The 17,636-nt window shown below is 41.5% G+C and overlaps 1 pseudogene; it reads left to right on the plus strand.

Annotated features, from left to right (window-relative positions):
- The window catches only part of LOC106533802 (gamma-aminobutyric acid receptor subunit gamma-3-like), an 82,676-nt pseudogene that overhangs the window by 46,441 nt on the left and 18,599 nt on the right, over positions 1–17,636 (plus strand).

A 17,636-nucleotide genomic window follows, 5' to 3' on the forward strand; every position in this document is an offset into this window, starting at 1 on the left:
CATTGGTGAATGCCACAAATTCTCCTAAATCACTCGTACGCACAACTTAAGAACAAATCTGTGCGTACGAACGGTTCTTGCATGAGGCCCGTTCTAACTGTAAATCTTCTGCTTCCTGCTGACTGGAGTGTAATGTCTCAACAAGTATCACCACGTGATTATTTTTATCACTGTCCTCCCACTGTAATTCAGACAACAGCAGATTTCCCATCCCTTTGATTTGAATGACCCTTTTTTTCTATTTTCTGACCGTATTTTTTGACGTCACTCAGTCAGTTTCTCTAATTCAAAGTGACGCCTCGCTCAGCTGACAAACTTCACTTCAATTGGGGAGGTGAAACTCTTCTTTTAAGCTTGTCGTCAAGTTGATCCAGGTCGTTCTGCCTGGAAGGCCCTATACCAACTTCTGAAATTTATTTTTTGTCTAAATTACTAATAAAAGTTACATATTTGATCAATCTGTTCTCGTCACAGTATTTACACGCCTAAGAGGTTTCCAGTTGTTTTTTTAAATTCCATCTTCAACGTAGATGTCTTTAAAATTTTCATAAATTGTCTAAAATGTTTTAGTGTGACAGCTGAATCCAAAGGATTAAAACTTCTAAACAGAAAAGCTGCCATTTTTATTCTGGGTTCTTCACAGTTTTCTTTTTTTATAAATGTGTCTGTATGAAGGAGGAGAGAAGGATTTCTGAATGGTTCCAGCTTCATCCATTCAGACCCGAGGCTCTGTCTAAACATGGAAGATGAGTCTTCTCAAGTTAAATATACTCCAACAGAAGCTCACACTGAATATAAACTGTTGCTGTTCAAAACAAACATTTAACAACTCATTTCCTTTCTGCCTTTATGGTAATTCAGAACCAAATTACACTTTTTGTTGAGAAAAGAAGATATAAATTCTCTAGGACAGTAAAATGAGCCTGCCACTTGTGCATATTGCAAAGAGAGAAATGGCTCAGCGTGTGTGATTATTGGAAGCTTGTTGGAAATTGGGAACAATAACTTGTTTTTGTTGATAGTTTTTTTCCCCCAAAATGTATGCAGCAGAATGATTCAGATTTTTCATTTAACCAGTCGTTTGTGCTACAAAGCAGATGGGTGCCCCTTGTCATTTGTATTTGGAGAACAGAATAAGCTCAGGCCTCAGCAGAGTGTGATTTATAACATCATGAAAGAACATGTTGCTTCAGGGGACTTTTTAAACGTATAAAACATCTTGTAGCTTCAAAAATACACAATAATATTGTCTCCAGCACGGATAATTGGACAAACACACTGAGAGAAAAATGATGGCAATAATCTTTGCCAGCAGTATTAGTTTTACCAAAAACAATGAATGTTCTGGTGTGTATTTGTGGTCCCTCTTCTTTATTATTTTCTGGAGTCTAAATAAAAATATTTACATAATTAGTTTCATTGCCACAACAATTCCAGGAACCCAGTTTTATCAAGGAGGTCTAGACATCTCTTCCAGCTCTTCTTAGAGGACTCCAAGGTGTTCCCAGATGGTTGAGAGCAAAAAATGTTCCTCATGCAGAGCAATGTCTGTTAAATCTCAGTAAACCTCAAGAGTTGCACGGCACCTTGATTGTGTCATTGCATGGAAATGGGGCATGACAAAACTTAAGAGGGCATAAAAACAACACTTCTCTAGCCTGGCATAGACCGACTGGTAAGCAGAGGAGCTCCATCTTCACCAAAGATACTTAAACTCCTCCACTTGAGGCAGAACCTCACCCCTAACCCAGAAAGGACAATCCGTCTTTGTCTAGCTGAGGACCATGGTCTCAGATTTAGAGGTACTGATCCTCATCCCAGCAGCTTCCCACCTGGCTGTGAACCGCTCCAGAGAGAGCCGGAGATCACAACATGTTGACACTAACAGGACAAAATTAGCAGGACAATAATATAACTACTTATATTCCCAGGTTTAGTAAGTATTACTAAAGTAAATCAGGTTTGTCTAGAAGAGTGAGTAAATTAGCACTTCTTTAAAAAAATGTGCAGTCATCAAAACATACATCAGATTCATAATGTTTTTCGGTAAATGAAACCATAATGATGATTGGGATTTGTCTGACTAACAAAAAGTCTAACCTTTAGTTTTTTTTCCTAAAGATTATAAACAATAAATGTTTTAAGGTCTCTCACTGAGCTGCAGCTGTTAGGGAATAGTTGGCAACTCAAAATTGCAAGAAACTGGCAGATGTTTTTAAAATTAAGACCTATTTATTCTGTGCTCACAAATTTGTATTAAAATGGTAAATGGACTGTACTTATATAGCACCTTTCTATCCATCCAGGACACTCAAAGCACTTTACACTTACAGACATTCACCCATTCACACTCACATCCACACACTGATGATGGTAAGCTACACTGTAGCCWCAGCTGCCCTGGGGTACACTGACAGAGGTGAGGCTGCCATACACATGCATCACCAGACCCTCTGACCACCATCAGTAGGCAAGGCGGGTAAGGTGTCTTGCCCAAGGACATGACTGAATCGACCGGACAGGGGATCGAACCGGCAACCTTCTGGTTCCAAAACAACTCCCCTAACCACTCTACCACAGCCGCCCCGACAATTGGTATTAAAGGCTGCACCCCGTAGTGAAATGTTCCAAAACGTCTTTGTTCTGCCTGCAGGGAACCGCAGGGGTTATTAAAGAAAATCTTAGGACATTTTGTGTTCTAAACTATGTTTAGGTTTTTTTTTWAATTCCTATTTGACCTGTTGTGGGTAACTTTTTGATAAACTGTTCCTCCATACGAGGAACAAGTTAATTCTGACTGGGTTTGATGAGTTAATAGCTGCTCAGCTAGATAACTAGCCACCAATTCAGTCAGAATTAAACTGTTCCTCTGAACTGAGAACATTCAAAGAGATGACAGGTATGACAAAGTTCATAAACTCCTACCAAACTCCAGGAAAAATTAAATAAATAAATAAAAACCCCTAAATATTGCTTCATTTTAGTACCATTAGTTTTAGTTGACATGTGGTCTTAATGGGTGAAGTTTCTCCCTTCTATCCATTTTCTTTGCCTGTTTCTCTTTTCCGGGTCGTGGGGAGCTGGTGCTTTCCTCCAGCAGTGGAGGGAAACACCCTGAACAGGTCTCAAGTCCACATAGAGACAAACAACCCTTCAAACTCTCACCCARGACTAGGGACAATTTAGAGTTACCATCAAACCGAATATGCATGTTTTTYGTCTGTGGGAGGAAACCAGAGTACCCAGAGAAGACCCACATGTCCACAGAYAGAAACATGAAGCTACTCTGCTGAAACTAAACCACATGACTGTAGGTGATCTTGTTGGTCTGCAGACCGCTGAACATTTGGTGAAAACCTGCTGTTGGTTAAAACTTTCTCACCTCCAAATTACACATTTGCTCCTTATTTTCTGCCCTTGTTTTTTCTCCCCTAACACAACTCTCTGCTTTCCAGATGGCTACCCACGAGATGAGATTGTGTACAAATGGAAGAGAAACTCTGTGGAGACGTCGGACCAGAGGTACTGGAGGCTTTACCAGTTTGACTTCATGGGTCTGAGAAACATGACGGATGTGCTCACAACCACAGCAGGTAAGAGAAGCACTTTTTTTAACCCAAACAAATAAGGAGACGTGTCACCTGAAGCTGAGCCATCAGCTTTAGCTTTGTGCCTGTAAATATAATCATATCACTATAATCTTAAAGCTCATAAGTACCCTGCCCCCTGGAGAATAAGGCCCAATATTTTTTTTTGCTGACATTAATCACCAGGATTAAAGATTAAAAGGCAAGTTTAATTATTCACTTCTCTCCTCTCTCTGTGCTCTCAGAGCTCCCATTTGACCAATTTTTGACGCTGCGATGCGAGCACTTTGGGAAAAGCTTGTTCCTCCTGCAGGTGCTTGTTGTTTACAACACAACATGGCAGCAGCCGAACAAGTTCCTTATTCATCTTTAATGTGACCTTCAGAGAGGAGATGCCTTTTAACCTCGTTTAATAGTTGTGTAATGAAGCTTTCTAACAGCTGACGCTTTAATGCAGTTCAGTGCAGTGAGGAATGTTCAGATTTCTGTTGGAGAAGCTCAACAACCTCTCCACAGACGCATGGCTCAACCCTGTGGACAGGGTTCCCGCGGATCCTTAAAAAGTCTTAAAAGGCATTGAATTTAGCAGTCCAAAAATAAGGCCTTAATTAGCCTTAAAATGTCTTAAATCAATCTTTCAGAGGTCTTAAAAATYGGATGATTGTAGTTCCTCTCAAATATTCAAAGAATTGGTAACATTTATCTTTTTTAATAATTTATTGAATGCCCCTCGCAGCTAGTTGTTTTGTATAAAAAATGGCTAAAATTGTTGCTATTTGGGGTTTTTCTCCATTTGTGTTTATTGTGAAATTAGTCTTACATTTAATTTCAAGTGGCTTTAAAGAGGTCTTAAAAAGTCTTGAATTTAACTTGGCTTAAACTGTAGGAACCATGGTAGAGCCAATTCTTTGAGGACAAGAGTGTTCACATTTTAGACAGAGAAGACAGATAGTTTGAGAGAGGTGTCATTTACATGAAACTAAAAAAAAAACAACATTAAACAGAGAAGGAGGTTTCAGATTTCAACTCTCTAAAACTTAGTGTTTCTTTAAGGACATGTATATGTATGTAAATAACAAAATGCCATAAAATCAGATGAAATGAAAGGTGTCATCTGGCCTGTTTAGTAGAACAATTTCACATTAGTTTTGTGTCACATGACCTAAAAGGTCTTGATTTTTATTTTTATGTTTCTCAAGTGCTGTTCAGATTATAATTTATTGACACTCCCTAAGGGAACCACAGTGTATAGACGAGGAGAGAGCAGCCAGAGGGCAGCTGACCGACATCGGTTAGACTGGAAGAAGACAATGCTGAGTTCCCTGAGCGCAAATATCCAACATAAAACTTCCTTCACTGCTGTCTTTCTGATTGAGAATTCCCACTGCAGAGTTCTTGAAATTTTTTGACTCATAAGTGTGAAGTTCTGATTTCCCAGGACTACAGCAAAAGCAGCCAGCTGCTTTTTAATCGTAAAGTAGAAAACATTTAAGACAGCTGGAAGTGGACTTCTCAGCACCCCAATGTCAGACCGTGTAAAAACCCAACAGCTCCATCTTAGACTCTACAGATCCCAGGTAAAGGTCATGACAGGGCGATTAGACAAAAGACTGAACAAATATGAAGGTATGTTTTAATTATTCAATCAAATAAAAAGTAGTTTCAATACAAAAAAATTCTATCACAAAAAATTGTTTTTCAATCAAAAAAATTCAAAAAGTTTTTTGCAAAACAAACATTTTTTTAACCAATAAGGACACATCTTACATAGTTCCTCCTTAGGCCCCTCCGCAGTTGTTCATGTTCTCTAAGTTAAAAACTTTTTTGAGTTCAACCACAAACTTAGAGCATCAACAAAACTTTGAGATTCAACCAAAGATTTCTGACATGCGAAAAAAGAAGTCCACTGAAATTGTTGACAGTTTTACTGACGATTAACTGCACACAAAATGATTTTGCCCAACCCTATTTTGGGCTCCTTTGAGTCGACCACCAAATCCTCTGTAGACCAAAGGGGTTTTATAGTCAGAAGAGTCTGACAGTAACACCAAACGCAGAACATCTGAAAAAGGAGAATTGGATCAAACTGCTGAGGCGGGACCTCCACAGATGTGCAGAAATCCTGATCAGTAAAACTGTAGAACTGAATGAAAGTGGAGCCCGGTGAGAACTCATCACCAGGAGCCTTCATGGTTTTATAAAAACGCTTTCATGGACTCATCAAAACTCATTTTCTGCTGCGTTGCTCAAAAGTAAAGGCAAACCGACTCAAACACCTCATGCTGTTCAGGGAAATTGGCTATTTTCTCACTTTTCTCCCTGTTAGACTCGACGGCTCTATCTGCACACATGACGATGATGATTAGATGGACAGGAACTTCAATAGTATTACTCCTCCACGTCTCCTTCCTTCCTCATAAACCCACAGGGAGCTGTTTTAATGAGTGGACGGGATCACCCCCTCCCCCCTCACCGCCGCCCCACTGGGGACCCCCATCTCAAATCCATCGTCATCATCGATTCAGCAGCAGCGTCTTCAGAAGGCTCCTTSGTAGAATCTGAAACAGCTCGGTGCTGCGCCACTGTCCCAAACTCCCCCAAAGCTTCCTGTATGCTCTTTTCTGCACATCCATTTGAGAGATGATGATATTTAGCTTTTTTCTTTTGTCTCATGGCCACAAAAAAAGAAAAAGAAAAAAACAAGAAACTCCCTGATTTTCATTCTACATCTTGGAGTTTTAATTTAATTTAACAGTTTTAATTTAGTTTTTCTCCATCATGGAGTATTAAAGGTTGTAAACACAACTAAAGGGATACTTCTGATGTTTTTAGGTTGAGCTCTAAGCAAAGGTTTTAAATATTTGTTGTACTGACTCACCGGGGTTAATGATCAATACACTGGTACTGAATCAAGACTCACGAGTCTTAGGTCTTGAATAATCCAGATTCTATGTCATTTATCAGTCTGCAAGAACAACAGATGAATCCCTGAAAATGACTCAGACGAGTCCGGAGCCACTGTAGTGTGTGATATTTTTATCAATTGGGACAACTGACTATTGACACTTTGCGACTACATCACCTACAGTATTCACGTGGAGCCACCACGATGAACATTGGAAGTGAGAGAGTGTTGAACACACCTGCGATTTTTTTCCTCCAAGATGTTTTTGCCAGCATAGCCATGGATGCTGTAGATACTGTAGAGGTGTTTTATTTTCATACACACATACATTTCTATAGAGTGGAAATTTTTCAGCTGGAACAGATTTGATGGTTTTCCGCTGCGAGTTGGCACCACGCTCTGGCACATTTTACAGCAGACTGAAAGCTGAAGTTTATCTGACTATTAAAACTATTGTTTCTCCAGAAAATGGTCGTCCAACAGACAACCTGTTGTCAAAATCTGGTTGTCCGCCAAAATGTTTGGTTGTCCTTTAGAAAAATGGCAAAATTCTCAAGAAAAATATCATTTAAAATGTGTATGGTTCTGTAGACAAAGTTTACTGTATACAAATGTTCTCAGTCAGCCAGGTTGACAGTTTCAGGAGCTGCTTGAGTAGAACTTCCTCATTCTCCTCCTTGTCCTCTTCTTTGTCATCAGAAAAGAGGCTCACACAAAGTGTCTAAAGTCAGGTACACACAGGACGCGTTTGGAGCAGCCAAAGCAGCCAGTTTACATGCAAAGTCTATGGTGGACGTGCATCTAGGAGCAGCGTGGCACATTTTGCCAGTTTAGCGCAGCGCGCAAGGTAGTGGTAGGATGCGGCAGAGCGTTTTCCATGCYTGCAATGCATCCAAAGCAGCCGCTGCTCGAGTTCAACAAATTGAAGTTTTGCTGCTTGACGCATCGCAGCAACCAATCAGAGAGAATAATTTTTCCACGTGACAGTTTCCTGAACCCAAAACAGACGGACAGGAGCTCTTTAGCTGAAATCGACCTTCTGTAGTTGGTGTTCTGGCTGGAGATATCAGCACCAGTGCGGGTCAGCGACTTGTTAAACTGACCGCAGTGTTAAACTGGGCTCGGGACAAAAAATAATAATTTGTCAGCTCGCAGCTCCTAGAGTGGTGAATATCACCAAACAAACTGCCTCTAAATTATCTGGTGAATTAATTATCTGCTGTGCACGACGTTCGCTTGCTTTCAGTAAATAAAACAAAGCCACTTTCTTTATTTTAGCTTTATTTCACCAGTCATTAAAGACAGACCGGAAAAAAGCAAGACACTCCTCCCTCTTCAGACACACATCTAGTCTGTAAAAAATGCTGCTGCGTTCACACCGAACGCGTTTCAGTGCGTCCAACTTGAGGCGTTGGGCACATTTTTGCTGCTCAAAACGCGTTTGGTGGGAACCCGGCTTGAAGCTCAGGGATTAAAGCAGCAAAATAATATTTTGACTGAAATTTTTTCTACACCTAGCAGTTACTCAAGCATCACCCTTCACTCAGTACCACCACCCATTAATGAGCTTCTTCCTGCACACAGGTCAATGGTTTTCATGTAAAGTTGAGTATACTGTGTACATGACCTTAYTAAAATTTCACAGTTTAGTATTCTCTAATAAAGTGTAGAAGTTGTAATAATTTGACCTGCAACATTTAAATTTTTAAGACTAATGGCATTCTGAAGGAACAGGGATGATTTAAACAGCTTTTCTCCAGTTTCCTTTATGTCATCTTAATGTTTTAACCTGATGAGCTCTGATATATTTATTTTAAAAAAATATAGCATCTTTGCACAGAATCATTTTGTTTGTTTTTTTTAAAAAACTGACAGATTCCTCCCTTAAAATTATGTTTAATTTAAAAGGATTATATTTGTAGGATTTCAGCTCATGTAGTCATTTAATACTATTTATTTTTCATATTTATTGAATTCATTATACATTCATAACAGGTCAGAGGTCCAGCTGCCTCAGAGCCATTGCTTCAAAAATGACGGTCAAGTGATCTCTCGTGGTTTTGTTGTGCATGTGAACACACAGTGTTACAGTGGAAATGCTGTGAGGTACTTTCAAAAATATAGCATATATTATAGTCCAGGAAACACTCACAGTATTCCGGGGGGTGGTCACCTGCCTTAAAGGCTCTGTTGTAGTTGCACTTTGGATACTCGCGCAGAGTGCATGCACCCTAGCTAGCAATGGAGGTGTTTAAACTTGGCGCTCACGTTGTTGTAGTATTCTCTAAAAGGACATGCAGCAGTACACTTTAAAAACTTGTTAAATGTTGTAAATAGGAGAGCAAAAGCATGACYAACCAACTAACTGTTAGAGTGGTGCTTTCAGCCTTTGTGGAGTGAATTGAGGTTAATAATAGGTAGTCAACCTAAATGACGCTTATGTCGACCCCTGTACCCTGACTTACATAGATTTTACTAAGTATTTTTTTAATCTGTAGGTTACTGTCGTAACCCCAGTTCTCTGAGTAGCATGAGTGATCATCTCACATTGGGGACGCCTTCAGTGTGATCTCATCAGAAGCTCATATTACATTACACCAGCCAGGATTGGCTGGAAATCAGCCTGTCAGTGTCAAGGAGGGCCAAGACCCTCCCCCAATATATAAGGCTGTTCCTGCACTGACAGGTTATTCAAAAATAATCACCTCTCCCTCTCAACATTAGAACAAGGAGGGTGACTTGGTGAGACACMCACATGCTACTCAGACAGTCGGGGTTACGACAGTAACCTAAAGTTCTCTTTCATAGCATTCGTTTCGTGTSTCACATTGGGATAGAAAATATACTGACTCCCGTATTGCTCAGCAGACTTCACTACATGCCAGCTGATCAGAGCATTTCTTCTTCTGTGCACTTGGTGCTACACTCAGAACTGAAAGAGCCAGTGATGGTACCGTGATATCAAGTTTATAAAACCAAGCAAACATGTGAGGAGAAGCCCAGCTTGCTGCGGCACAAATTTCCTGAAGGGACACCCCTTTAAGCAGAGCCCATGAAGAGCTTAAGCCCCTGGTAGAATGGGCACACAGGCCCTCAGGAGGCTGCAGCCCATTTGAACTACATGCTAAGGCAATCGCACCAGTGATCCAGTGGGAAAACTGCTGTTTTGTTACCYGRTTCCCGCACTGATTTTTAGCCCAAGAGACAAACACTTGGTCACTTTTCCTGACATGTTTTGCCCTGTCCATGTAGAAAAGTAAAGCACGTACTGGGTAGAATTTATGTAAACTCTTCTGCTCCTCAGAAGAGAACGGAGGAGGATTAAAAGCCACTAATTCAATAGGAGAGTAAGAACCCAACACCTTAGGCTCAAAAGCAGGGTTTGGGAGCAGGGTCACCTTAGAATTGTCCAGAGAGAATTTTGTGCAGGATGGGTGAACTGATACAGCATGAATTTCACCTACATGCTTAGTAGAGACAAGTGCCAGCAAAAGTGCTGTTTTCAGCTCAACCAACTTTAATTCCACCTGATCCAGAGGCTCAAAGGGTGAAGTAGTGACAGCCTCCAGTACCAGAGGAAGGTCCCATGTTGGGGTCATAGGTTTTGAGACAGGCAGTTTTCTGCGAGCCCCCTTCATAAACCGACCTACTAAAGGATGTTGGCCTGCTGTTTTTCCCTCGAAGCCTATGTGGCAGGCTGAAATAGCTGCCAAATAAACTTTGATAGTGGAAAAAGCTTTTCTCTTATCAATCAGGTTCTGTAAGAAAGACAAAATGACAGCTACAGAACACTGAGGAATCTGCTGAGAGTCAGTGCACCATTTCTCAAAAATGGACCATTTGCACTCATACAGAGATATTGTTGCAGGTGCCCGTGCATTCTGTATGGTCTCAATTACATTCTGTGGGAGCCCSGTGGATTGAAGYTTGAACCACTCYTGGGCCAGGCCCACAGAGTCAGCCTTTCTGGGTGGGGGTGAAAGATTTGTCCCCGCGCCTGAGACAGCAGGTCTTTGCGGGCAGGCAGAGGCCAAGGCTCCTCCCAGAGAAGCTGAGTTATCTCTGCTAACCAGTGTTTTGATGGCCAGTGAGGTGCAATGAGAATCATTGACAGTCCCTCTGACCTCACCCTGGCTAACGGTGAGATGAGAGCTATGGGAGGAAAAGCATAAAGCAGGACCCGAGGCCACCTGTAGGCGAGTGCGTCCACCTCCAGTGGTGCATTCTGGCTGTGCAGGGAGAAGAACAGGGGACACTGATTGTTCTCTTGTGAGGCAAAGAGGTKCACTGATGGCTGTCCGAACCTCTSCCAGACCAGCCTGACCACATCTGGGTGAAGTTTCCACTCTGCGTACAGAGGGTTCCCCCTGGAGAGAAGATCTGCTCCACAGTTCAMCACTCCAGGAACACGAGCGGCCCTCAGAGACAGGAAATGTCTGCTGCTCCAGATGATCAGTTTGTYGGCCAGTGTATGAAGCCTCAYTGATCTCAGGCCCCKCTGCCTGTTGATATAAGCCACCACAGTGGTGTTGTCTGTTCTGACCAACACATGGTGTCGTTCGAGGAGAGGAAGAAAGTGTTTTAATGTTATCTCCAAATAATTTATGTGGAAGGACTGCATTTTTGGGCTCCAAGACCCATTCACAGTTTTCCCATTGCAAATACCTCCCCATCCTGTCAGGGAGGCATCTGTTGTGATACTGTAACCTACCTGTTTTTTACAATCCCTATTGGCACACCCTGGGCCAGGGTGCTGATATCTCGCCAGAGGCGTAGGGCTGCAGCACAGGCAGCTGTGACTCTCTGTGAGAAATGTGTGAACTCAGCCTCAGCTGAGAAGCCACCCAGCGCTGTATTCCTCTCATGTGGAGACGACCTAGTGGGACCACCACCACGCCATCACCGGGTCTCCGCTGGACAGTGTCAACTGACGGGCCAGACGGCAATGGAGCACCTTAAGGGAGAACCGGCTGCAGTGCGCGCACTCCTCCACTGACATAAGCGTGGTTGTCCCAGCTTGATATTTTATTGCCACACGAGCAGGTTCGTGCCTGCGGGCCCTCCATTGGTTTTGCTGAAGTCCTGGCAGTCTCCATGTTCCAGAGCGATGTCTGAAGCTATGATTAGCTGGTGACAGCTAGGCTAACCAGGTATGGCTAGGCTTGGGGAAGCATTGTGACTTCCCAGTGGGGTAGCTCAAACAGTGGAAGTATTGCTACTTTTTCATTTTTTAATAGAAAGTATTGCTACTTTCTTGACTGTATGACTACCGATAACCAGACACTTTGTGCGGTGCTAACCCAGAGCAAAGCGCCCAGCGACCGAGCTTGCACATGTGTCTACGGACAGTTTAGCCAGGCTCTGAGAAGTGGTAGTACCTGGAGAGAGCTGATGGAACTTCTGCTCATTGCGAGAAGAGATTTTTGAACAGCCTGTCAGTGCAGGAACAGCTCTATATATACGTAGGGGGAGGGTCTTGGCCCTCTTTGACACTGACAGGCTGATTTCCAGCCAATCCTGGCTGGTGTAATGTAATATGAGCTTCTGATGAGATCACGCTGAAGGCGTTCGCAATGTGAGACACAAAACAAATGCTATTAAAGAGAATGTAACATCCATCCATCCATCCATTTTCTGTACACGCTTCTTCCTTTTCAGGGTCGCGTGGGTCACTGGTGCCCATATCCAGCAGTCACAGTGCGAGGGGCGGGGTACACCCTGGACATGTCGCAAGTCCATCACAGGGTCACACATAGAGACAAACGAGACAGACAACCATTCACTCTCTCACTCACACCTAGGGACAATTTAGAGTTATCAGTTAACCTAACAGTCATGTTTTTGGTCTGTGGGAGGAAGCCGGAGTACCCGGAGAGAACCCACGCATGCATGGAGAGAACATGCAKACTCTACCCAGAAAGGTCCCCGGACCGGGATTTGAACTGGTGACCTTCTTGCTGAGAGGCATCAGCTCTACCAACTGAGCCACCGTGCCGCCAGAGAGTGTAACATTTTACATTCAAAACCTAGAAATGATACTTTTACTTTTTTACTTAAAAAATTTACAACTAGTTACACATTACAAATTTAAATATGACCAAACTTGTGGAAACAGCTGTTTATGCACTCTAAAACATAAACTGTCAAATTTACTTAACCAAGTTATGTCAACTGGTTCCACTAAACCTAGGTGAGAAAATGTAAACCAATTTACTCAACTCAGTTTAGTGGAACCAGTTTAGCTAGCTAAATTCAACACTTAATTTTTTAGAGTATGTTAAAAAGTACTTTCCTGATTTTTGTGAGCAGTTTTATGACTTTTATTTAAGTATTTTTCTCACCTGTAAAGTTCTTTTTTACCAAAGTCATTTTCTGGTTTCCTTTATATATCTCTGGTAAACAGACTTACACTTGGAATGACACAGTTGGTAGAGCTGTTGCTTCTTAGTGAACAGGTTGTTGGGTCAATTCCCTGCTGGTTCTGTCTGCATGCTTCAGTTACGTTATCTCCTGCAGACCAAAAAGATGTGATAAGCTTTATTTGCCACATATTTACACATACGTTGTATAATACAGTATACAGTGGAATTTGTTATTGTACCTGCAGCCAAAGACTAAATAATAAGACACACAGCAAATTAAAGGAAAATAACAAACATGATCTAACACCGGATGAGTAGATTCTGCAGTGCAAATCAGGTTTGTTGTTCTGCTCTACTCAGAGCAGGCAGATAATCAGAGGGGATAAGCTCCTCCGTGTTTGCAGTAAGGCAGCCAAACCACTGGCCTACTGGTGGTAAGGAGAGGAATAAATGACTGAAGTGGTTTGCTTTGTTTTCAGATCTTCTGAGCACCATTTATGGTGAATGTCCTATAATGATTTAGACAACTTCTGCCAACGTGAAAAATTTAAGACATCTATGTTGAAGAGGAAATTTTAAAAATCAACTGGAAGCCTCTTTTAGGTGTGATCATACTGTAATGATAACAAATTGATCATATATGAAATGATTTTTTTAGTCTAAATTAGGGGTGTCCCGATCCGATTTTGATATTGGATATCGGTCCGATATCAGCCAAAAAACGAGTATCAGATTTTTTCGGCCTGCATAAAAAATATCCGATATAAGCGCTCCGATATTAGCAGTCCGTTCCAGCAGTTCACTGACTCCGCTCCAGTGTTTCTATCCAGCAGCGCTTGGATCCAGCATGCAGCGCTCACGTGATCACAACAACATGCTGCGCTAACAAGTTAGCAAGAATGTCGGCAGCAGAACTTTCTATTTTCATCAGAAACAGAGTTGAAGCTAAGTGCAAAGTTGTCACACACAAGTTTTCTGTGGGAGCACAGAACCGTGAACGTTTTAAACCGGAGCGACAACTACTCTCCACCCTGGCAGCAGCTTTGCGGTTCGGCTCGGTTCAGCCTCGGTCCAAAAGTGTCTCCATGATTCCAACCGAGCAGAACCTCCTCCCACTCCGGTGGTTCTAGCAGGCAGAAGCGAGGACAGCACGCTTTTTACGGTTTTGACATCAGCAGAATGTTGCCCGTGGATTATCTCTTGATGGACAGAAGAAAGGAAGAGCGCAGCTTTTGTTTCACCACAGTGCCTCACAACTGCTTCAAAATAAAGAAAGACGTGGAGTGAAAGGAGAAAATGAGTGCAACAGCTCATGAGGAAGTTGTGGATAAATGAGGAAAGGTCACGTCACCAGTTAATTAATCAGCCTTTTTTTCCTGGTCCTTATTTCAAACGGGTAAAACAAAAAACTAATCAATCATTACTGATATCAACTGATATGAAACACTTATATCACGATACATTTTACATTCACATAGCCAATCTCTACTATACATACACGTAGATACAACAGGGGCTCACAGACTGAAAAACATTGAAGGTCCCTGGTTTAGAGGAAGTGTTCAAACTCTGTAAAGAGATATTAGTTTGTCTCTCAGAATAACAAACTTTTTCAAGTTAGCGTGTCCTGAGCTCATTACTGTAACGGCTTCTCAGAGTTTTCCTTGCTGTTTACAGAAACTGTAAGAAGCTCTGAGCCTGCCGCTCAGAACACAGAAGGCACCACCCTGCAGCTACAGATCTGCTGACTTGGCTGAAACAAGCGTTGACTTTTCAACAACCGTCAGATTAAAATGCCTCGTTAAGTTCATGAAAGCAGTGAGACGGAGGGAACAGATGAACACTTGTTTTATTTTCCTCTGTGGTTCTCATTCTGAAAGAACCTTCGGGCTGTTGATGTATCTGAGCTTTAATGGACATATGAATATATATTTACTCTGTTAGACAGTGGTTGAAGTTTTTCTTTTTTTTTCCTTTATTTTATTTTTAATTTTTTTGGTGTAGCATTTCTCGTCTGATTATCAGATATCTCAACCTTTTACTGCTCATCCCAGACCAGAGAGGAGCTATAATCCCTCCAGAAAGTTTGGGGTCTGTTTGTGGCCTGGAAAACCCCTAAAAGGAGGTGTCCTGATCAGAAGTTCCACCTCAGCTGACTCCTTAAGATGCAGAGGAGTCGCTCTTCTCTGAGCCCGGCTACCCTAAAGCAGGATAGGGGATTAAGCAAGGACTTTCCCGATATTCTGGCTGAATTAAGCCTCAGTTCAATTCATAAAAGCAGTAGATCATAAGTTACCAGGGTGATTTATTCTGTGCAGCTAGCCTGCTCCAGTTCTATGGAGAACCATTTCATTCAAAATTTAAAAAATAAATACCGAAACAGCCCTCTGTCACAGTCAGTGTGATTATAATGAGCCATAATTGTGACATTTTAAACACAGAGATGTGAATAAAAAGATAAAAGCTGGTTTCCTTTTGTTCATTTTTCAACAGAAAGCCTTAAAGGAAACATAATGGTGATGTAAAATGTTTAAATACATTTGGAGTTGAGATTTATAAAAAAAAGAGATACTCCCCAAATGTATTGTCTATCTTTTTGTCTTTTCCTCAATGTTGTGTCACAAAGCGATCCTCCCTCCTGTTTTCTGCCGAGCTCCTCAGATGTGTAGCAGTTGTATTTTCTAGGTTACAGAACACTGAGTTTCCTTCAGCTAAGCGTTGCAGCTCCATATCTCCCTGCTGCTGTCAATTAGCACATTAACATGGCAGCAGGATAAAGTCTGCCTCCTTCCTGTCCTTTTGCTCTCCGGTAATCTTATTCAGCTCAGTTTTACAGCCGTCTACAGTCTTTCCCTGTCTTTTCTTTTCACTTCGTCTCCCTGCCTTGTGTTTGATGCAGATTATGAGGAATTATAGATGGTTTCAAACCACTAGAGAGGGAGATCAACTGTTCTCTGTCTTACAGGAACACAGAAAAGATCTGATGTTGCTGAAAACTCGAGGTACACCCTAACAATCCGTTTCTCTACAGGTGACTACGTGTTGATGACCGTTTACTTCGATCTCAGCAGAAGGATGGGATARTTCACCATTCAGACCTACATCCCCTGTATTCTCACCGTGGTCCTCTCCTGGGTCTCATTCTGGATCAAGAGCGATGCCACTCCTGCCAGGACGGCCCTAGGTATGTAACAACACACCCAGGAACACCATGACAGTCAAAAAGTAGTCACGAGCTACGTTCTCACTGCAGTCTAAAATCAGACTGAGATCACAGCTACAGGGTGAGTCAAAAGTCTCAGATCTTTTTTTTTTTTTTTTTTTGTTTTGCAACTGTTTTGGGTTAACTTTTGAACCATGAGAGATATTGAACATCTGATTTTGGTAATCAGTTTCTGAGACAATTCTAGTCTTTTATGATACGCTACAAGACCCTTTAGAAAAGCTCTCCCCTGATCTAAGATGGCTACCATGTTCCAGACATAGCATAAAAAAGTAGGCCTCCGTGTATTCAGATTCAGACATTTTCCCTTTTTGTTTCTGAAATAAAAGTGTGTCCTGGGACTTTTGACTCAGCCTGTACTTCAGAATTAAAACAAACCTTTGTAGAGCATCCTTATGCATGTCTGTAAATGCAGCATAACTGCGTCGCATTGACATTTTGTTAATGACGTGAGGATGAAGACTTGCTGTGATTTATTTTATTAAATTTTATTTTGTTAAATTTTAWTTTATTTTTAGTCTTAGAAGGGGGGGACAAAACTGCAGTACAGCAAAGACAAAACCAATACTTCAAACATAGCCCTGAGTAAACAACCCCCCTCCAACTACACACAATCTAACTGTAAAACATCCAAGCTTGGCCAATCGGAAGTGAGAACACAAACATTAAAACAGTGCTTACTGAAGCATAAGTGGAAACATGAACCACTTTTTCATGGATATACAGACCCGCAGCCAGGATTTTTTTTGTATGAGGGTTTCTTTTTAGGGAAAAGTGGACATTTTAAGCTGGAGGCTACTTAAGTCCCTATTTGGCTCCTGTATTTTACAAGATTTAAAAGGTTATTGATAGACTCTTAATTTATGTGTAGTTCAGTAACAAAATGTTAAAATATCAAACAACGTAAAAATAATCTGACTCCCTTCAACATTTGCTCATTACAATCCTACAGAAACACATTTTGGCATTGCATTCTTATTTTTCTGGTCCAAACAATGGCTGTTGTGTTCCTCTCTGCTTCGTGAAAGATGTCGAATAATATTGGTTCATGAGCGAATGGGCAATGAATAACTTTGGTTCATTCTTATCGTGAGTTAACTTCCGTCCATCATTTTAAGGCAACGGGATCAACTGTTCATTTTGAGATAACTTGGAAACAGATTCAGTGGCATAACAAGTTCATGCTTTTGAAATTATTAAAACATTGGGCCTCATGCAAGAACCGTTCGTACGCACGGATTTGTTCTTAAATTGTGCGTACGAGTGATTTAGGAGAATTTGTGGAGCACTGCGCTGCGGCTTCTGAATAKATGAAAATGATTTAACACAGTTGTTTATACTTTTAGCAGCTCTTTTTTATTCCACAGCTGAGCTGCTAAAAATGACAGATTTTATTTTCTGGATCTCTGACAGACGGACTTCAATCTCTGAACTCGTAAAGTTCTTTTACGTTTTCGCTGTCTTTTTCATGAATGAATGAGCACTTCCTTGTATCTGAGGCAGGAAACACAGCCTTATACAGTGTTTTTGGTGGTGGTAATTATGCTAATCTCCTCTCG

The sequence above is a fragment of the Austrofundulus limnaeus genome, unplaced genomic scaffold, assembly GCF_001266775.1.
Source record: "Austrofundulus limnaeus strain Quisiro unplaced genomic scaffold, Austrofundulus_limnaeus-1.0 Scaffold1023, whole genome shotgun sequence".
NCBI lineage: Eukaryota > Metazoa > Chordata > Actinopteri > Cyprinodontiformes > Rivulidae > Austrofundulus > Austrofundulus limnaeus.